The following is a 23,231-nucleotide window of genomic DNA, read 5'->3' on the forward strand; positions in this document are numbered from 1 at the left end:
ATTGATAGATGTATTTGGAACTCTAAATCCAACACGGTTTGTGCTAGCTTCTTGAAACTTGACACAGTAAAGTAGTTTCACATTCTATCTCTATGTTTTGTTTCCTCTTGATGTAGCCCTAAGCAGTGACTGGCGAGAAACACTTTCATGGAAAGGGGTTGCCAAGCTTCCAAAAATTACGAAACTCCAGAAATCTCAGCAAATATTTTTTCACCCAAACTGCATGATACTTTCAGGTAATGATCAGTACACGAAGGCGACTTGGTTCCCCAAATTTCGTTCTTCTATGTTGAAGCGTTCATTTCCAGTAACAGTTTGAATTTTTAGGTTTCACTCTGTTTTCTCCTATATTGATAAATGTATTTGGAACTCTAAATCCAACACGGTTTGTGCTAGCTTCTTGAAACTTGACACAGTAAAGTAGTTTCACGTTCTATCTCTATGTTTTATTTCCTCTTGATGTAGCCCTAAGCAGTGACTGGCGAGAAACACTTTCATGGAAAGGGGTTGCCAAGATTCCAAAAATTACGAATCTCCAGAAATCTCAGCAAATATTTTTTCACCCAAACTGGATGATACTTTCAGGTAATCATCAGTACACGAAGGCGACTTCGTTCCCCAAATTTCGTTCTTCTATGTTGAAGCGTTCATTTCCAGTAACAGTTTGAATTTTTAGGTTTCACTCTGTTTTCTCCTATATTGATAAATGTATTTGGAACTCTAAATCCAACACGGTTTGTGCTAGCTTCTTGAAACTTGACACAGTAAAGTAGTTTCACGTTCTTTCTCTATGTTTTATTTCCTCTTGATGTAGCCCTAAGCAGTGACTGGCGAGAAACACTTTCATGGAAAGGGGTTGCCAAGCTTCCAAAAATTACGAATCTCCAGAAATCTCAGCAAATATTTTTTCACCCAAAGTAGATGATACTTTCAGGTAATGATCAGTACACTAAGGCGACTTGGTTCCCCAAATTTCGTTCTTCTATGTTGAAGCGTTCATTTCCAGTAACAGTTTGAATTTTTAGGTTTCACTCTGTTTTCTCCTATATTGATAAATGTATTTGGAACTCTAAATCCAAGACGGTTTGTGCTAGCTTCTTGAAACTTGACACAGTAAAGTAGTTTCACGTTCTTTCTCTATGTTTTATTTCCTCTTGATGTAGCCCTAAGCAGTGACTGGCGAGAAACACTTTCATGGAAAGGGGTTGCCAAGCTTCCAAAAATTACGAATCTCCAGAAATCTCAGCAAATATTTTTTCACCCAAACTAGATGATACTTTCAGGTAATGATCAGTACACTAAGGCGACTTGGTTCCCCAAATTTCGTTCTTCTATGTTGAAGCGTTCATTTCCAGTAACAGTTTGAATTTTTAGGTTTCACTCTGTTTTCTCCTATATTGATAAATGTATTTGGAACTCTAAATCCAAGACGGTTTGTGCTAGCTTCTTGAAACTTGACACAGTAAAGTAGTTTCACATTCTATCTCTATGTTTTGTTTCCTCTTGATGTAGCCCTAAGCAGTGACTGGCGAGAAACACTTTCATGGAAAGAGGTTGCCAAGCTTCCAAAAATTACGAAACTCCAGAAATCTCAGCAAATATTTTTTCACCCAAACTGCATGATACTTTCAGGTAATGATCAGTACACGAAGGCGACTTGGTTCCCCAAATTTCGTTCTTCTATGTTGAAGCGTTCATTTCCAGTAACAGTTTGAATTTTTAGGTTTCACTCTGTTTTCTCCTATATTGATAGATGTATTTGGAACTCTAAATCCAACACGGTTTGTGCTAGCTTCTTGAAACTTGACACAGTAATGTAGTTTCACATTCTATCTCTATGTTTTGTTTCCTCTTGATGTAGCCCTAAGCAGTGACTGGCGAGAAACACTTTCATGGAAAGGGGTTGCCAAGATTCCAAAAATTACGAATCTCCAGAAATCTCAGCAAATATTTTTTCACCCAAACTAGATGATACTTTCAGGTAATGATCAGTACACGAAGGCGACTTGGTTCCCCAAATTTCGTTCTTCTATGTTGAAGCGTTCATTTCCAGTAACAGTTTGAAATTTTAGGTTTCACTCTGTTTTCTCCTATATTGATAGATGTATTTGGAACTCTAAATCCAACACGGTTTATGCTAGCTTCTTGAAACTTGACACAGTAATGTAGTTTCACATTCTATCTCTATGTTTTGTTTCCTCTTGATGTAGCCCTAAGCAGTGACTGGCGAGAAACACTTTCATGGAAAGGGGTTGCCAAGCTTCCAAAAATTACGAAACTCCAGAAATCTCAGCAAATATTTTTTCACCCAAACTGCATGATACTTTCAGGTAATGATCAGTACACGAAGGCGACTTGGTTCCCCAAATTTCGTTCTTCTATGTTGAAGCGTTCATTTCCAGTAACAGTTTGAATTTTTAGGTTTCACTCTGTTTTCTCCTATATTGATAGATGTATTTGGAACTCTAAATCCAACACGGTTTGTGCTAGCTTCTTGAAACTTGACACAGTAATGTAGTTTCACATTCTATCTCAATGTTTTGTTTCCTCTTGATGTAGCCCTAAGCAGTGACTGGCGAGAAACACTTTCATGGAAAGGGGTTGCCAAGCTTCCAACAATTACGAAACTCCAGAAATCTCAGCAAATATTTTTTCACCCAAACTGGATGATACTTTCAGGTAATGATCAGTACACGAAGGCGACTTGGTTCCCCAAATTTCGTTCTTCTATGTTGAAGCGTTCATTTCCAGTAACAGTTTGAATTTTTAGGTTTCACTCTGTTTTCTCCTATATTGATAGATGTATTTGGAACTCTAAATCCAACACGGTTTGTGCTAGCTTCTTGAAACTTGACACAGTAAAGTAGTTTCACGTTGTATCTCTATGTTTTGTTTCCTCTTGATGTAGCCCTAAGCAGTGACTGGCGAGAAACACTTTCATGGAAAGGGGTTGCCAAGCTTCCAACAATTACGAAACTCCAGAAATCTCAGCAAATATTTTTTCACCCAAACTGGATGATACTTTCAGGTAATCATCAGTACACGAAGGCGACTTCGTTCCCCAAATTTCGTTCTTCTATGTTGAAGCGTTCATTTCCAGTAACAGTTTGAATTTTTAGGTTTCACTCTGTTTTCTCCTATATTGATAAATGTATTTGGAACTCTAAATCCAACACGGTTTGTGCTAGCTTCTTGAAACTTGACACAGTAAAGTAGTTTCACGTTCTTTCTCTATGTTTTATTTCCTCTTGATGTAGCCCTAAGCAGTGACTGGCGAGAAACACTTTCATGGAAAGGGGTTGCCAAGCTTCCAAAAATTACGAATCTCCAGAAATCTCAGCAAATATTTTTTCACCCAAACTAGATGATACTTTCAGGTAATGATCAGTACACTAAGGCGACTTGGTTCCCCAAATTTCGTTCTTCTATGTTGAAGCGTTCATTTCCAGTAACAGTTTGAATTTTTAGGTTTCACTCTGTTTTCTCCTATATTGATAAATGTATTTGGAACTCTAAATCCAAGACGGTTTGTGCTAGCTTCTTGAAACTTGACACAGTAAAGTAGTTTCACGTTCTTTCTCTATGTTTTATTTCCTCTTGATGTAGCCCTAAGCAGTGACTGGCGAGAAACACTTTCATGGAAAGGGGTTGCCAAGCTTCCAAAAATTACGAATCTCCAGAAATCTCAGCAAATATTTTTTCACCCAAACTAGATGATACTTTCAGGTAATGATCAGTACACTAAGGCGACTTGGTTCCCCAAATTTCGTTCTTCTATGTTGAAGCGTTCATTTCCAGTAACAGTTTGAATTTTTAGGTTTCACTCTGTTTTCTCCTATATTGATAAATGTATTTGGAACTCTAAATCCAAGACGGTTTGTGCTAGCTTCTTGAAACTTGACACAGTAAAGTAGTTTCACATTCTATCTCTATGTTTTGTTTCCTCTTGATGTAGCCCTAAGCAGTGACTGGCGAGAAACACTTTCATGGAAAGAGGTTGCCAAGCTTCCAAAAATTACGAAACTCCAGAAATCTCAGCAAATATTTTTTCACCCAAACTGCATGATACTTTCAGGTAATGATCAGTACACGAAGGCGACTTGGTTCCCCAAATTTCGTTCTTCTATGTTGAAGCGTTCATTTCCAGTAACAGTTTGAATTTTTAGGTTTCACTCTGTTTTCTCCTATATTGATAGATGTATTTGGAACTCTAAATCCAACACGGTTTGTGCTAGCTTCTTGAAACTTGACACAGTAATGTAGTTTCACATTCTATCTCTATGTTTTGTTTCCTCTTGATGTAGCCCTAAGCAGTGACTGGCGAGAAACACTTTCATGGAAAGGGGTTGCCAAGCTTCCAAAAATTACGAAACTCCAGAAATCTCAGCAAATATTTTTTCACCCAAACTGCATGATACTTTCAGGTAATGATCAGTACACGAAGGCGACTTGGTTCCCCAAATTTCGTTCTTCTATGTTGAAGCGTTCATTTCCAGTAACAGTTTGAATTTTTAGGTTTCACTCTGTTTTCTCCTATATTGATAGATGTATTTGGAACTCTAAATCCAACACGGTTTGTGCTAGCTTCTTGAAACTTGACACAGTAATGTAGTTTCACATTCTATCTCTATGTTTTGTTTCCTCTTGATGTAGCCCTAAGCAGTGACTGGCGAGAAACACTTTCATGGAAAGGGGTTGCCAAGCTTCCAACAATTACGAAACTCCAGAAATCTCAGCAAATATTTTTTCACCCAAACTGGATGATACTTTCAGGTAATGATCAGTACACGAAGGCGACTTGGTTCCCCAAATTTCGTTCTTCTATGTTGAAGCGTTCATTTCCAGTAACAGTTTGAATTTTTAGGTTTCACTCTGTTTTCTCCTATATTGATAGATGTATTTGGAACTCGAAATCCAACACGGTTTGTGCTAGCTTCTTGAAACTTGACACAGTAATGTAGTTTCACATTCTATCTCTATGTTTTGTTTCCTCTTGATGTAGCCCTAAGCAGTGACTGGCGAGAAACACTTTCATGGAAAGGGGTTGCCAAGCTTCCAAAAATTACGAAACTCCAGAAATCTCAGCAAATATTTTTTCACCCAAACTGCATGATACTTTCAGGTAATGATCAGTACACGAAGGCGACTTGGTTCCCCAAATTTCGTTCTTCTATGTTGAAGCGTTCATTTCCAGTAACAGTTTGAATTTTTAGGTTTCACTCTGTTTTCTCCTATATTGATAGATGTATTTGGAACTCTAAATCCAACACGGTTTGTGCTAGCTTCTTGAAACTTGACACAGTAATGTAGTTTCACATTCTATCTCTATGTTTTGTTTCCTCTTGATGTAGCCCTAAGCAGTGACTGGCGAGAAACACTTTCATGGAAAGGGGTTGCCAAGCTTCCAACAATTACGAAACTCCAGAAATCTCAGCAAATATTTTTTCACCCAAACTGGATGATACTTTCAGGTAATGATCAGTACACGAAGGCGACTTGGTTCCCCAAATTTCGTTCTTCTATGTTGAAGCGTTCATTTCCAGTAACAGTTTGAATTTTTAGGTTTCACTCTGTTTTCTCCTATATTGATAGATGTATTTGGAACTCTAAATCCAACACGGTTTGTGCTAGCTTCTTGAAACTTGACACAGTAATGTAGTTTCACATTCTATCTCTATGTTTTGTTTCCTCTTGATGTAGCCCTAAGCAGTGACTGGCGAGAAACACTTTCATGGAAAGGGGTTGCCAAGCTTCCAACAATTACGAAACTCCAGAAATCTCAGCAAATATTTTTTCACCCAAACTGGATGATACTTTCAGGTAATCATCAGTACACGAAGGCGACTTCGTTCCCCAAATTTCGTTCTTCTATGTTGAAGCGTTCATTTCCAGTAACAGTTTGAATTTTTAGGTTTCACTCTGTTTTCTCCTATATTGATAGATGTATTTGGAACTCTAAATCCAACACGGTTTGTGCTAGCTTCTTGAAACTTGACACAGTAATGTAGTTTCACATTCTATCTCTATGTTTTGTTTCCTCTTGATGTAGCCCTAAGCAGTGACTGGCGAGAAACACTTTCATGGAAAGGGGTTGCCAAGCTTCCAAAAATTACGAATCTCCAGAAATCTCAGCAAATATTTTTTCACCCAAACTAGATGATACTTTCAGGTAATGATCAGTACACGAAGGCGACTTGGTTCCCCAAATTTCGTTCTTCTATGTTGAAGCGTTCATTTCCAGTAACAGTTTGAATTTTTAGGTTTCACTCTGTTTTCTCCTATATTGATAGATGTATTTGGAACTCTAAATCCAACACGGTTTGTGCTAGCTTCTTGAAACTTGACACAGTAAAGTAGTTTCACATTCTATCTCTATGTTTTGTTTCCTCTTGATGTAGCCCTAAGCAGTGACTGGTGAGAAACACTTTCATGGAAAGATGTTGCCAAGCTTCCAAAAATTACGAAACTCCAGAAATCTCAGCAAATATTTTTTCACCCAAACTGCATGATACTTTCAGGTAATGATCAGTACACGAAGGCGACTTGGTTCCCCAAATTTCGTTCTTCTATGTTGAAGCGTTCATGTCCAGTAACAGTTTGAATTTTTAGGTTTCACTCTGTTTTCTCCTATATTGATAAATGTATTTGGAACTCTAAATCCAAGACGGTTTGTGCTAGCTTCTTGAAACTTGACACAGTAAAGTAGTTTCACGTTGTATCTCTATGTTTTGTTTCCTCTTGATGTAGCCCTAAGCAGTGACTGGCGAGAAACACTTTCATGGAAAGGGGTTGCCAAGCTTCCAAAAATTACGAATCTCCAGAAATCTCAGCAAATATTTTTTCACCCAAACTGCATGATACTTTCAGGTAATGATCAGTACACTAAGGCGACTTGGTTCCCCAAATTTCGTTCTTCTATGTTGAAGCGTTCATTTCCAGTAACAGTTTGAATTTTTAGGTTTCACTCTGTTTTCTCCTATATTGATAGATGTATTTGGAACTCTAAATCCAACACGGTTTGTGCTAGCTTCTTGAAACTTGACACAGTAAAGTAGTTTCACATTCTATCTCTATGTTTTGTTTCCTCTTGATGTAGCCCTAAGCAGTGACTGGCGAGAAACACTTTCATGGAAAGGGGTTGCCAAGCTTCCAAAAATTACGAAACTCCAGAAATCTCAGCAAATATTTTTTCACCCAAACTGCATGATACTTTCAGGTAATGATCAGTACACGAAGGCGACTTGGTTCCCCAAATTTCGTTCTTCTATGTTGAAGCGTTCATTTCCAGTAACAGTTTGAATTTTTAGGTTTCACTCTGTTTTCTCCTATATTGATAAATGTATTTGGAACTCTAAATCCAAGACGGTTTGTGCTAGCTTCTTGAAACTTGACACAGTAAAGTAGTTTCACGTTCTATCTCTATGTTTTATTTCCTCTTGATGTAGCCCTAAGCAGTGACTGGCGAGAAACACTTTCATGGAAAGGGGTTGCCAAGATTCCAAAAATTACGAATCTCCAGAAATCTCAGCAAATATTTTTTCACCCAAACTAGATGATACTTTCAGGTAATGATCAGTACACGAAGGCGACTTGGTTCCCCAAATTTCGTTCTTCTATGTTGAAGCGTTCATTTCCAGTAACAGTTTGAATTTTTAGGTTTCACTCTGTTTTCTCCTATATTGATAGATGTATTTGGAACTCTAAATCCAACACGGTTTATGCTAGCTTCTTGAAACTTGACACAGTAATGTAGTTTCACATTCTATCTCTATGTTTTGTTTCCTCTTGATGTAGCCCTAAGCAGTGACTGGCGAGAAACACTTTCATGGAAAGGGGTTGCCAAGCTTCCAAAAATTACGAATCTCCAGAAATCTCAGCAAATATTTTTTCACCCAAACTAGATGATACTTTCAGGTAATGATCAGTACACTAAGGCGACTTGGTTCCCCAAATTTCGTTCTTCTATGTTGAAGCGTTCATTTCCAGTAACAGTTTGAATTTTTAGGTTTCACTCTGTTTTCTCCTATATTGATAGATGTATTTGGAACTCTAAATCCAACACGGTTTGTGCTAGCTTCTTGAAACTTGACACAGTAAAGTAGTTTCACGTTCTTTCTCTATGTTTTATTTCCTCTTGATGTAGCCCTAAGCAGTGACTGGCGAGAAACACTTTCATGGAAAGGGGTTGCCAAGCTTCCAAAAATTACGAATCTCCAGAAATCTCAGCAAATATTTTTTCACCCAAACTGCATGATACTTTCAGGTAATGATCAGTACACGAAGGCGACTTGGTTCCCCAAATTTCGTTCTTCTATGTTGAAGCGTTCATTTCCAGTAACAGTTTGAATTTTTAGGTTTCACTCTGTTTTCTCCTATATTGATAGATGTATTTGGAACTCTAAATCCAACACGGTTTGTGCTAGCTTCTTGAAACTTGACACAGTAATGTAGTTTCACATTCTATCTCTATGTTTGGTTTCCTCTTGATGTAGCCCTAAGCAGTGACTGGCGAGAAACACTTTCATGGAAAGGGGTTGCCAAGCTTCCAAAAATTACGAATCTCCAGAAATCTCAGCAAATATTTTTTCACCCAAACTAGATGATACTTTCAGGTAATGATCAGTACACGAAGGCGACTTGGTTCCCCAAATTTCGTTCTTCTATGTTGAAGCGTTCATTTCCAGTAACAGTTTGAATTTTTAGGTTTCACTCTGTTTTCTCCTATATTGATAGATGTATTTGGAACTCTAAATCCAACACGGTTTGTGCTAGCTTCTTGAAACTTGACACAGTTATGTAGTTTCACATTCTATCTCTATGTTTTGTTTCCTCTTGATGTAGCCCTAAGCAGTGACTGGCGAGAAACACTTTCATGGAAAGGGGTTGCCAAGCTTCCAACAATTACGAAACTCCAGAAATCTCAGCAAATATTTTTTCACCCAAACTGGATGATACTTTCAGGTAATGATCAGTACACGAAGGCGACTTGGTTCCCCAAATTTCGTTCTTCTATGTTGAAGCGTTCATTTCCAGTAACAGTTTGAATTTTTAGGTTTCACTCTGTTTTCTCCTATATTGATAGATGTATTTGGAACTCTAAATCCAACACGGTTTGTGCTAGCTTCTTGAAACTTGACACAGTAAAGTAGTTTCACATTCTATCTCTATGTTTTGTTTCCTCTTGATGTAGCCCTAAGCAGTGACTGGCGAGAAACACTTTCATGGAAAGAGGTTGCCAAGCTTCAAAAAATTACGAAACTCCAGAAATCTCAGCAAATATTTTTTCACCCAAACTGCATGATACTTTCAGGTAATGATCAGTACACGAAGGCGACTTGGTTCCCCAAATTTCGTTCTTCTATGTTGAAGCGTTCATTTCCAGTAACAGTTTGAATTTTTAGGTTTCACTCTGTTTTCTCCTATATTGATAAATGTATTTGGAACTCTAAATCCAAGACGGTTTGTGCTAGCTTCTTGAAACTTGACACAGTAAAGTAGTTTCACGTTCTATCTCTATGTTTTGTTTCCTCTTGATGTAGCCCTAAGCAGTGACTGGCGAGAAACACTTTCATGGAAAGAGGTTGCCAAGCTTCCAAAAATTACGAAACTCCAGAAATCTCAGCAAATATTTTTTCACCCAAACTGCATGATACTTTCAGGTAATGATCAGTACAAGAAGGCGACTTGGTTCCCCAAATTTCGTTCTTCTATGTTGAAGCGTTCATTTCCAGTAACAGTTTGAATTTTTAGGTTTCACTCTGTTTTCTCCTATATTGATAAATGTATTTGGAACTCTAAATCCAAGACGGTTTGTGCTAGCTTCTTGAAACTTGACACAGTAAAGTAGTTTCACGTTCTATCTCTATGTTTTGTTTCCTCTTGATGTAGCCCTAAGCAGTGACTGGCGAGAAACACTTTCATGGAAAGGGGTTGCCAAGCTTCCAAAAATTACGAATCTCCAGAAATCTCAGCAAATATTTTTTCACCCAAACTAGATGATACTTTCAGGTAATGATCAGTACACGAAGGCGACTTGGTTCCCCAAATTTCGTTCTTCTATGTTGAAGCGTTCATTTCCAGTAACAGTTTGAATTTTTAGGTTTCACTCTGTTTTCTCCTATATTGATAGATGTATTTGGAACTCTAAATCCAACACGGTTTGTGCTAGCTTCTTGAAACTTGACACAGTAATGTAGTTTCACATTCTATCTCTATGTTTTGTTTCCTCTTGATGTAGCCCTAAGCAGTGACTGGCGAGAAACACTTTCATGGAAAGGGGTTGCCAAGCTTCCAAAAATTACGAAACTCCAGAAATCTCAGCAAATATTTTTTCACCCAAACTGCATGATACTTTCAGGTAATGATCAGTACACGAAGGCGACTTGGTTCCCCAAATTTCGTTCTTCTATGTTGAAGCGTTCATTTCCAGTAACAGTTTGAATTTTTAGGTTTCACTCTGTTTTCTCCTATATTGATAGATGTATTTGGAACTCTAAATCCAACACGGTTTGTGCTAGCTTCTTGAAACTTGACACAGTAATGTAGTTTCACATTCTATCTCTATGTTTTGTTTCCTCTTGATGTAGCCCTAAGCAGTGACTGGCGAGAAACACATTCATGGAAAGGGGTTGCCAAGCTTCCAACAATTACGAAACTCCAGAAATCTCAGCAAATATTTTTTCACCCAAACTGGATGATACTTTCAGGTAATGATCAGTACACGAAGGCGACTTGGTTCCCCAAATTTCGTTCTTCTATGTTGAAGCGTTCATTTCCAGTAACAGTTTGAATTTTTAGGTTTCACTCTGTTTTCTCCTATATTGATAGATGTATTTGGAACTCTAAATCCAACACGGTTTGTGCTAGCTTCTTGAAACTTGACACAGTAATGTAGTTTCACATTCTATCTCTATGTTTTGTTTCCTCTTGATGTAGCCCTAAGCAGTGACTGGCGAGAAACACTTTCATGGAAAGGGGTTGCCAAGCTTCCAACAATTACGAAACTCCAGAAATCTCAGCAAATATTTTTTCACCCAAACTGGATGATACTTTCAGGTAATGATCAGTACACGAAGGCAACTTGGTTCCCCAAATTTCGTTCTTCTATGTTGAAGCGTTCATTTCCAGTAACAGTTTGAATTTTTAGGTTTCACTCTGTTTTCTCCTATATTGATAGATGTATTTGGAACTCTAAATCCAACACGGTTTGTGGTAGCTTCTTGAAACTTGACACAGTAATGTAGTTTCACATTCTATCTCTATGTTTTGTTTCCTCTTGATGTAGCCCTAAGCAGTGACTGGCGAGAAACACTTTCATGGAAAGGGGTTGCCAAGCTTCCAAAAATTACGAATCTCCAGAAATCTAAGCAAATATTTTTTCACCCAAACTAGATGATACTTTCAGGTAATGATCAGTACACTAAGGCGACTTGGTTCCCCAAATTTCGTTCTTCTATGTTGAAGCGTTCATTTCCAGTAACAGTTTGAATTTTTAGGTTTCACTCTGTTTTCTCCTATATTGATAGATGTATTTGGAACTCTAAATCCAACACGGTTTGTTCTAGCTTCTTGAAACTTGACACAGTAATGTAGTTTCACATTCTATCTCTATGTTTTGTTTCCTCTTGATGTAGCCCTAAGCAGTGACTGGCGAGAAACATTTTCATGGAAAGGGGTTGCCAAGCTTCCAAAAATTACGAATCTCCAGAAATCTCAGCAAATATTTTTTCACCCAAACTAGATGATACTTTCAGGTAATGATCAGTACACTAAGGCGACTTGGTTCCCCAAATTTCGTTCTTCTATGTTGAAGCGTTCATTTCCAGTAACAGTTTGAATTTTTAGGTTTCACTCTGTTTTCTCCTATATTGATAGATGTATTTGGAACTCTAAATCCAACACGGTTTGTGCTAGCTTCTTGAAACTTGACACAGTAAAGTAGTTTCACATTCTATCTCTATGTTTTGTTTCCTCTTGATGTAGCCCTAAGCAGTGACTGGCGAGAAACATTTTCATGGAAAGGGGTTGCCAAGCTTCCAAAAATTACGAATCTCCAGAAATCTCAGCAAATATTTTTTCACCCAAACTAGATGATACTTTCAGGTAATGATCAGTACACTAAGGCGACTTGGTTCCCCAAATTTCGTTCCTCTATGTTGAAGCGTTCATTTCCAGTAACAGTTTGAATTTTTAGGTTTCACTCTGTTTTCTCCTATATTGATAGATGTATTTGGAACTCTAAATCCAACACGGTTTGTGCTAGCTTCTTGAAACTTGACACAGTAAAGTAGTTTCACATTCTATCTCTATGTTTTGTTTCCTCTTGATGTAGCCCTAAGCAGTGACTGGCGAGAAACACTTTCATGGAAAGGGGTTGCCAAGCTTCCAACAATTACGAAACTCCAGAAATCTCAGCAAATATTTTTTCACCCAAACTGGATGATACTTTCAGGTAATGATCAGTACACGAAGGCGACTTGGTTCCCCAAATTTCGTTCTTCTATGTTGAAGCGTTCATTTCCAGTAACAGTTTGAATTTTTAGGTTTCACTCTGTTTTCTCCTATATTGATAGATGTATTTGGAACTCTAAATCCAACACGGTTTGTGCTAGCTTCTTGAAACTTGACACAGTAAAGTAGTTTCACATTCTATCTCTATGTTTTGTTTCCTCTTGATGTAGCCCTAAGCAGTGACTGGCGAGAAACACTTTCATGGAAAGGGGTTGCCAAGCTTCCAAAAATTACGAATCTCCAGAAATCTCAGCAAATATTTTTTCACCCAAACTAGATGATACTTTCAGGTAATGATCAGTACACTAAGGCGACTTGGTTCCCCAAATTTCGTTCTTCTATGTTGAAGCGTTCATTTCCAGTAACAGTTTGAATTTTTAGGTTTCACTCTGTTTTCTCCTATATTGATAGATGTATTTGGAACTCTAAATCCAACACGGTTTGTGCTAGCTTCTTGAAACTTGACACAGTAAAGTAGTTTCACATTCTATCTCTATGTTTTGTTTCCTCTTGATGTAGCCCTAAGCAGTGACTGGCGAGAAACACTTTCATGGAAAGGGGTTGCCAAGCTTCCAAAAATTACGAATCTCCAGAAATCTCAGCAAATATTTTTTCACCCAAACTGCATGATACTTTCAGGTAATGATCAGTACACGAAGGCGACTTGGTTCCCCAAATTTCGTTCTTCTATGTTGAAGTGTTCATTTCCAGTAAGAGTTTGAATTTTTAGGTTTCACTCTGTTTTCTCCTATATTGATAGATGTATTTGGAACTCTAAATCCAACACGGTTTGTGCTAGCTTCTTGAAACTTGACACAGTAAAGTAGTTTCACATTCTATCTCTATGTTTTGTTTCCTCTTGATGTAGCCCTAAGCAGTGACTGGCGAGAAACACTTTCATGGAAAGGGGTTGCCAAGCTTCCAAAAATTACGAAACTCCAGAAATCTCAGCAAATATTTTTTCACCCAAACTGCATGATACTTTCAGGTAATGATCAGTACACGAAGGCGACTTGGTTCCCCAAATTTCGTTCTTCTATGTTGAAGCGTTCATTTCCAGTAACAGTTTGAATTTTTAGGTTTCACTCTGTTTTCTCCTATATTGATAGATGTATTTGGAACTCTAAATCCAACACGGTTTGTGCTAGCTTCTTGAAACTTGACACAGTAAAGTAGTTTCACATTCTATCTCTATGTTTTGTTTCCTCTTGATGTAGCCCTAAGCAGTGACTGGCGAGAAACACTTTCATGGAAAGGGGTTGGCAAGCTTCCAACAATTACGAAACTCCAGAAATCTCAGCAAATATTTTTTCACCCAAACTGGATGATACTTTCAGGTAATGATCAGTACACGAAGGCGACTTGGTTCCCCAAATTTCGTTCTTCTATGTTGAAGCGTTCATTTCCAGTAACAGTTTGAATTTTTAGGTTTCACTCTGTTTTCTCCTATATTGATAGATGTATTTGGAACTCTAAATCCAACACGGTTTGTGCTAGCTTCTTGAAACTTGACACAGTAAAGTAGTTTCACATTCTATCTCTATGTTTTGTTTCCTCTTGATGTAGCCCTAAGCAGTGACTGGCGAGAAACACTTTCATGGAAAGGGGTTGCCAAGCTTCCAAAAATTACGAATCTCCAGAAATCTCAGCAAATATTTTTTCACCCAAACTAGATGATACTTTCAGGTAATGATCAGTACACTAAGGCGACTTGGTTCCCCAAATTTCGTTCTTCTATGTTGAAGCGTTCATTTCCAGTAACAGTTTGAATTTTTAGGTTTCACTCTGTTTTCTCCTATATTGATAGATGTATTTGGAACTCTAAATCCAACACGGTTTGTGCTAGCTTCTTGAAACTTGACACAGTAAAGTAGTTTCACATTCTATCTCTATGTTTTGTTTCCTCTTGATGTAGCCCTAAGCAGTGAGTGGCGAGAAACACTTTCATGGAAAGGGGTTGCCAAGCTTCCAAAAATTACGAATCTCCAGAAATCTCAGCAAATATTTTTTCACCCAAACTGCATGATACTTTCAGGTAATGATCAGTACACGAAGGCGACTTGGTTCCCCAAATTTCGTTCTTCTATGTTGAAGCGTTCATTTCCAGTAACAGTTTGAATTTTTAGGTTTCACTCTGTTTTCTCCTATATTGATAGATGTATTTGGAACTCTAAATCCAACACGGTTTGTGCTAGCTTCTTGAAACTTGACACAGTAAAGTAGTTTCACGTTCTTTCTCTATGTTTTATTTCCTCTTGATGTAGCCCTAAGCAGTGACTGGCGAGAAACACTTTCATGGAAAGGGGTTGCCAAGCTTCCAAAAATTACGAATCTCCAGAAATCTCAGCAAATATTTTTTCACCCAAACTAGATGATACTTTCAGGTAATGATCAGTACACTAAGGCGACTTGGTTCCCCAAATTTCGTTCTTCTATGTTGAAGCGTTCATTTCCAGTAACAGTTTGAATTTTTAGGTTTCACTCTGTTTTCTCCTATATTGATAGATGTATTTGGAACTCTAAATCCAACACGGTTTGTGCTAGCTTCTTGAAACTTGACACAGTAAAGTAGTTTCACATTCTATCTCTATGTTTTGTTTCCTCTTGATGTAGCCCTAAGCAGTGACTGGCGAGAAACACTTTCATGGAAAGGGGTTGCCAAGCTTCCAAAAATTACGAATCTCCAGAAATCTCAGCAAATATTTTTTCACCCAAACTGCATGATACTTTCAGGTAATGATCAGTACACGAAGGCGACTTGGTTCCCCAAATTTCGTTCTTCTATGTTGAAGCGTTCATTTCCAGTAACAGTTTGAATTTTTAGGTTTCACTCTGTTTTCTCCTATATTGATAGATGTATTTGGAACTCTAAATCCAACACGGTTTGTGCTAGCTTCTTGAAACTTGACACAGTAATGTAGTTTCACATTCTATCTCTATGTTTGGTTTCCTCTTGATGTAGCCCTAAGCAGTGACTGGCGAGAAACACTTTCATGGAAAGGGGTTGCCAAGCTTCCAAAAATTACGAATCTCCAGAAATCTCAGCAAATATTTTTTCACCCAAACTAGATGATACTTTCAGGTAATGATCAGTACACGAAGGCGACTTGGTTCCCCAAATTTCGTTCTTCTATGTTGAAGCGTTCATTTCCAGTAACAGTTTGAATTTTTAGGTTTCACTCTGTTTTCTCCTATATTGATAGATGTATTTGGAACTCTAAATCCAACACGGTTTGTGCTAGCTTCTTGAAACTTGACACAGTTATGTAGTTTCACATTCTATCTCTATGTTTTGTTTCCTCTTGATGTAGCCCTAAGCAGTGACTGGCGAGAAACACTTTCATGGAAAGGGGTTGCCAAGCTTCCAACAATTACGAAACTCCAGAAATCTCAGCAAATATTTTTTCACCCAAACTGGATGATACTTTCAGGTAATGATCAGTACACGAAGGCGACTTGGTTCCCCAAATTTCGTTCTTCTATGTTGAAGCGTTCATTTCCAGTAACAGTTTGAATTTTTAGGTTTCACTCTGTTTTCTCCTATATTGATAGATGTATTTGGAACTCTAAATCCAACACGGTTTGTGCTAGCTTCTTGAAACTTGACACAGTAAAGTAGTTTCACATTCTATCTCTATGTTTTGTTTCCTCTTGATGTAGCCCTAAGCAGTGACTGGCGAGAAACACTTTCATGGAAAGAGGTTGCCAAGCTTCAAAAAATTACGAAACTCCAGAAATCTCAGCAAATATTTTTTCACCCAAACTGCATGATACTTTCAGGTAATGATCAGTACACGAAGGCGACTTGGTTCCCCAAATTTCGTTCTTCTATGTTGAAGCGTTCATTTCCAGTAACAGTTTGAATTTTTAGGTTTCACTCTGTTTTCTCCTATATTGATAAATGTATTTGGAACTCTAAATCCAAGACGGTTTGTGCTAGCTTCTTGAAACTTGACACAGTAAAGTAGTTTCACGTTCTATCTCTATGTTTTGTTTCCTCTTGATGTAGCCCTAAGCAGTGACTGGCGAGAAACACTTTCATGGAAAGAGGTTGCCAAGCTTCCAAAAATTACGAAACTCCAGAAATCTCAGCAAATATTTTTTCACCCAAACTGCATGATACTTTCAGGTAATGATCAGTACAAGAAGGCGACTTGGTTCCCCAAATTTCGTTCTTCTATGTTGAAGCGTTCATTTCCAGTAACAGTTTGAATTTTTAGGTTTCACTCTGTTTTCTCCTATATTGATAAATGTATTTGGAACTCTAAATCCAAGACGGTTTGTGCTAGCTTCTTGAAACTTGACACAGTAAAGTAGTTTCACGTTCTATCTCTATGTTTTGTTTCCTCTTGATGTAGCCCTAAGCAGTGACTGGCGAGAAACACTTTCATGGAAAGGGGTTGCCAAGCTTCCAAAAATTACGAATCTCCAGAAATCTCAGCAAATATTTTTTCACCCAAACTAGATGATACTTTCAGGTAATGATCAGTACACGAAGGCGACTTGGTTCCCCAAATTTCGTTCTTCTATGTTGAAGCGTTCATTTCCAGTAACAGTTTGAATTTTTAGGTTTCACTCTGTTTTCTCCTATATTGATAGATGTATTTGGAACTCTAAATCCAACACGGTTTGTGCTAGCTTCTTGAAACTTGACACAGTAATGTAGTTTCACATTCTATCTCTATGTTTTGTTTCCTCTTGATGTAGCCCTAAGCAGTGACTGGCGAGAAACACTTTCATGGAAAGGGGTTGCCAAGCTTCCAAAAATTACGAAACTCAAGAAATCTCAGCAAATATTTTTTCACCCAAACTGCATGATACTTTCAGGTAATGATCAGTACACGAAGGCGACTTGGTTCCCCAAATTTCGTTCTTCTATGTTGAAGCGTTCATTTCCAGTAACAGTTTGAATTTTTAGGTTTCACTCTGTTTTCTCCTATATTGATAGATGTATTTGGAACTCTAAATCCAACACGGTTTGTGCTAGCTTCTTGAAACTTGACACAGTAATGTAGTTTCACATTCTATCTCTATGTTTTGTTTCCTCTTGATGTAGCCCTAAGCAGTGACTGGCGAGAAACACATTCATGGAAAGGGGTTGCCAAGCTTCCAACAATTACGAAACTCCAGAAATCTCAGCAAATATTTTTTCACCCAAACTGGATGATACTTTCAGGTAATGATCAGTACACGAAGGCGACTTGGTTCCCCAAATTTCGTTCTTCTATGTTGAAGCGTTCATTTCCAGTAACAGTTTGAATTTTTAGGTTTCACTCTGTTTTCTCCTATATTGATAGATGTATTTGGAACTCTAAATCCAACACGGTTTGTGCTAGCTTCTTGAAACTTGACACAGTAATGTAGTTTCACATTCTATCTCTATGTTTTGTTTCCTCTTGATGTAGCCCTAAGCAGTGACTGGCGAGAAACACTTTCATGGAAAGGGGTTGCCAAGCTTCCAACAATTACGAAACTCCAGAAATCTCAGCAAATATTTTTTCACCCAAACTGGATGATACTTTCAGGTAATGATCAGTACACGAAGGCAACTTGGTTCCCCAAATTTCGTTCTTCTATGTTGAAGCGTTCATTTCCAGTAACAGTTTGAATTTTTAGGTTTCACTCTGTTTTCTCCTATATTGATAGATGTATTTGGAACTCTAAATCCAACACGGTTTGTGGTAGCTTCTTGAAACTTGACACAGTAATGTAGTTTCACATTCTATCTCTATGTTTTGTTTCCTCTTGATGTAGCCCTAAGCAGTGACTGGCGAGAAACATTTTCATGGAAAGGGGTTGCCAAGCTTCCAAAAATTACGAATCTCCAGAAATCTAAGCAAATATTTTTTCACCCAAACTAGATGATACTTTCAGGTAATGATCAGTACACTAAGGCGACTTGGTTCCCCAAATTTCGTTCTTCTATGTTGAAGCGTTCATTTCCAGTAACAGTTTGAATTTTTAGGTTTCACTCTGTTTTCTCCTATATTGATAGATGTATTTGGAACTCTAAATCCAACACGGTTTGTTCTAGCTTCTTGAAACTTGACACAGTAATGTAGTTTCACATTCTATCTCTATGTTTTGTTTCCTCTTGATGTAGCCCTAAGCAGTGACTGGCGAGAAACATTTTCATGGAAAGGGGTTGCCAAGCTTCCAAAAATTACGAATCTCCAGAAATCTCAGCAAATATTTTTTCACCCAAACTAGATGATACTTTCAGGTAATGATCAGTACACTAAGGCGACTTGGTTCCCCAAATTTCGTTCTTCTATGTTGAAGCGTTCATTTCCAGTAACAGTTTGAATTTTTAGGTTTCACTCTGTTTTCTCCTATATTGATAGATGTATTTGGAACTCTAAATCCAACACGGTTTGTGCTAGCTTCTTGAAACTTGACACAGTAAAGTAGTTTCACATTCTATCTCTATGTTTTGTTTCCTCTTGATGTAGCCCTAAGCAGTGACTGGCGAGAAACATTTTCATGGAAAGGGGTTGCCAAGCTTCCAAAAATTACGAATCTCCAGAAATCTCAGCAAATATTTTTTCACCCAAACTAGATGATACTTTCAGGTAATGATCAGTACACTAAGGCGACTTGGTTCCCCAAATTTCGTTCTTCTATGTTGAAGCGTTCATTTCCAGTAACAGTTTGAATTTTTAGGTTTCACTCTGTTTTCTCCTATATTGATAGATGTATTTGGAACTCTAAATCCAACACGGTTTGTGCTAGCTTCTTGAAACTTGACACAGTAAAGTAGTTTCACATTCTATCTCTATGTTTTGTTTCCTCTTGATGTAGCCCTAAGCAGTGACTGGCGAGAAACACTTTCATGGAAAGGGGTTGCCAAGCTTCCAACAATTACGAAACTCCAGAAATCTCAGCAAATATTTTTTCACCCAAACTGGATGATACTTTCAGGTAATGATCAGTACACGAAGGCGACTTGGTTCCCCAAATTTCGTTCTTCTATGTTGAAGCGTTCATTTCCAGTAACAGTTTGAATTTTTAGGTTTCACTCTGTTTTCTCCTATATTGATAGATGTATTTGGAACTCTAAATCCAACACGGTTTGTGCTAGCTTCTTGAAACTTGACACAGTAAAGTAGTTTCACATTCTATCTCTATGTTTTGTTTCCTCTTGATGTAGCCCTAAGCAGTGACTGGCGAGAAACACTTTCATGGAAAGGGGTTGCCAAGCTTCCAAAAATTACGAATCTCCAGAAATCTCAGCAAATATTTTTTCACCCAAACTAGATGATACTTTCAGGTAATGATCAGTACACTAAGGCGACTTGGTTCCCCAAATTTCGTTCTTCTATGTTGAAGCGTTCATTTCCAGTAACAGTTTGAATTTTTAGGTTTCACTCTGTTTTCTCCTATATTGATAGATGTATTTGGAACTCTAAATCCAACACGGTTTGTGCTAGCTTCTTGAAACTTGACACAGTAAAGTAGTTTCACATTCTATCTCTATGTTTTGTTTCCTCTTGATGTAGCCCTAAGCAGTGAGTGGCGAGAAACACTTTCATGGAAAGGGGTTGCCAAGCTTCCAAAAATTACGAATCTCCAGAAATCTCAGCAAATATTTTTTCACCCAAACTGCATGATACTTTCAGGTAATGATCAGTACACGAAGGCGACTTGGTTCCCCAAATTTCGTTCTTCTATGTTGAAGTGTTCATTTCCAGTAAGAGTTTGAATTTTTAGGTTTCACTCTGTTTTCTCCTATATTGATAGATGTATTTGGAACTCTAAATCCAACACGGTTTGTGCTAGCTTCTTGAAACTTGACACAGTAAAGTAGTTTCACATTCTATCTCTATGTTTTGTTTCCTCTTGATGTAGCCCTAAGCAGTGACTGGCGAGAAACACTTTCATGGAAAGGGGTTGCCAAGCTTCCAAAAATTACGAAACTCCAGAAATCTCAGCAAATATTTTTTCACCCAAACTGCATGATACTTTCAGGTAATGATCAGTACACGAAGGCGACTTGGTTCCCCAAATTTCGTTCTTCTATGTTGAAGCGTTCATTTCCAGTAACAGTTTGAATTTTTAGGTTTCACTCTGTTTTCTCCTATATTGATAGATGTATTTGGAACTCTAAATCCAACACGGTTTGTGCTAGCTTCTTGAAACTTGACACAGTAAAGTAGTTTCACATTCTATCTCTATGTTTTGTTTCCTCTTGATGTAGCCCTAAGCAGTGACTGGCGAGAAACACTTTCATGGAAAGGGGTTGGCAAGCTTCCAACAATTACGAAACTCCAGAAATCTCAGCAAATATTTTTTCACCCAAACTGGATGATACTTTCAGGTAATGATCAGTACACGAAGGCGACTTGGTTCCCCAAATTTCGTTCTTCTATGTTGAAGCGTTCATTTCCAGTAACAGTTTGAATTTTTAGGTTTCACTCTGTTTTCTCCTATATTGATAGATTTATTTGGAACTCTAAATCCAACACGGTTTGTGCTAGCTTCTTGAAACTTGACACAGTAAAGTAGTTTCACATTCTATCTCTATGTTTTGTTTCCTCTTGATGTAGCCCTAAGCAGTGACTGGCGAGAAACACTTTCATGGAAAGGGGTTGCCAAGCTTCCAAAAATTACGAATCTCCAGAAATCTCAGCAAATATTTTTTCACCCAAACTAGATGATACTTTCAGGTAATGATCAGTACACTAAGGCGACTTGGTTCCCCAAATTTCGTTCTTCTATGTTGAAGCGTTCATTTCCAGTAACAGTTTGAATTTTTAGGTTTCACTCTGTTTTCTCCTATATTGATAGATGTATTTGGAACTCTAAATCCAACACGGTTTGTGCTAGCTTCTTGAAACTTGACACAGTAAAGTAGTTTCACATTCTATCTCTATGTTTTGTTTCCTCTTGATGTAGCCCTAAGCAGTGAGTGGCGAGAAACACTTTCATGGAAAGGGGTTGCCAAGCTTCCAAAAATTACGAATCTCCAGAAATCTCAGCAAATATTTTTTCACCCAAACTGCATGATACTTTCAGGTAATGATCAGTACACGAAGGCGACTTGGTTCCCCAAATTTCGTTCTTCTATGTTGAAGCGTTCATTTCCAGTAACAGTTTGAATTTTTAGGTTTCACTCTGTTTTCTCCTATATTGATAGATGTATTTGGAACTCTAAATCCAACACGGTTTGTGCTAGCTTCTTGAAACTTGACACAGTAAAGTAGTTTCACATTCTATCTCTATGTTTTGTTTCCTCTTGATGTAGCCCTAAGCAGTGACTGGCGAGAAACACTTTCATGGAAAGGGGTTGCCAAGCTTCCAAAAATTATGAAACTCCAGAAATCTCAGCAAATATTTTTTCACCCAAACTGCATGATACTTTCAGGTAATGATCAGTACACGAAGGCGACTTGGTTCCCCAAATTTCGTTCTTCTATGTTGAAGCGTTCATTTCCAGTAACAGTTTGAATTTTTAGGTTTCACTCTGTTTTCTCCTATATTGATAAATGTATTTGGAACTCTAAATCCAACACGGTTTGTGCTAGCTTCTTGAAACTTGACACAGTAAAGTAGTTTCACGTTCTATCTCTATGTTTTATTTCCTCTTGATGTAGCCCTAAGCAGTGACTGGCGAGAAACACTTTCATGGAAAGGGGTTGCCAATATTCCAAAAATTACGAATCTCCAGAAATCTCAGCAAATATTTTTTCACCCAAACTAGATGATACTTTCAGGTAATGATCAGTACACGAAGGCGACTTGGTTCCCCAAATTTCGTTCTTCTATGTTGAAGCGTTCATTTCCAGTAACAGTTTGAATTTTTAGGTTTCACTCTGTTTTCTCCTATATTGATAGATGTATTTGGAACTCTAAATCCAACACGGTTTATGCTAGCTTCTTGAAACTTGACACAGTAATGTAGTTTCACATTCTATCTCTATGTTTTGTTTCCTCTTGATGTAGCCCTAAGCAGTGACTGGCGAGAAACACTTTCATGGAAAGGGGTTGCCAAGCTTCCAAAAATTACGAATCTCCAGAAATCTCAGCAAATATTTTTTCACCCAAACTAGATGATACTTTCAGGTAATGATCAGTACACTAAGGCGACTTGGTTCCCCAAATTTCGTTCTTCTATGTTGAAGCGTTCATTTCCAGTAACAGTTTGAATTTTTAGGTTTCACTCTGTTTTCTCCTATATTGATAGATGTATTTGGAACTCTAAATCCAACACGGTTTGTGCTAGCTTCTTGAAACTTGACACAGTAAAGTAGTTTCACATTCTATCTCTATGTTTTGTTTCCTCTTGATGTAGCCCTAAGCAGTGACTGGCGAGAAACACTTTCATGGAAAGGGGTTGCCAAGCTTCCAAAAATTACGAATCTCCAGAAATCTCAGCAAATATTTTTTCACCCAAACTGCATGATACTTTCAGGTAATGATCAGTAAACGAAGGCGACTTGGTTCCCCAAATTTCGTTCTTCTATGTTGAAGCGTTCATTTCCAGTAACAGTTTGAATTTTTAGGTTTCACTCTGTTTTCTCCTATATTGATAAATGTATTTGGAACTCTAAATCCAAGACGGTTTGTGCTAGCTTCTTGAAACTTGACACAGTAAAGTAGTTTCACGTTCTTTCTCTATGTTTTATTTCCTCTTGATGTAGCCCTAAGCAGTGACTGGCGAGAAACACTTTCATGGAAAGGGGTTGCCAAGCTTCCAACAATTACGAAACTCCAGAAATCTC

Source organism: Spermophilus citellus (genome assembly GCF_964194105.1).
Source record: "Spermophilus citellus genome assembly, chromosome: X".
Taxonomy (NCBI): domain Eukaryota; kingdom Metazoa; phylum Chordata; class Mammalia; order Rodentia; family Sciuridae; genus Spermophilus; species Spermophilus citellus.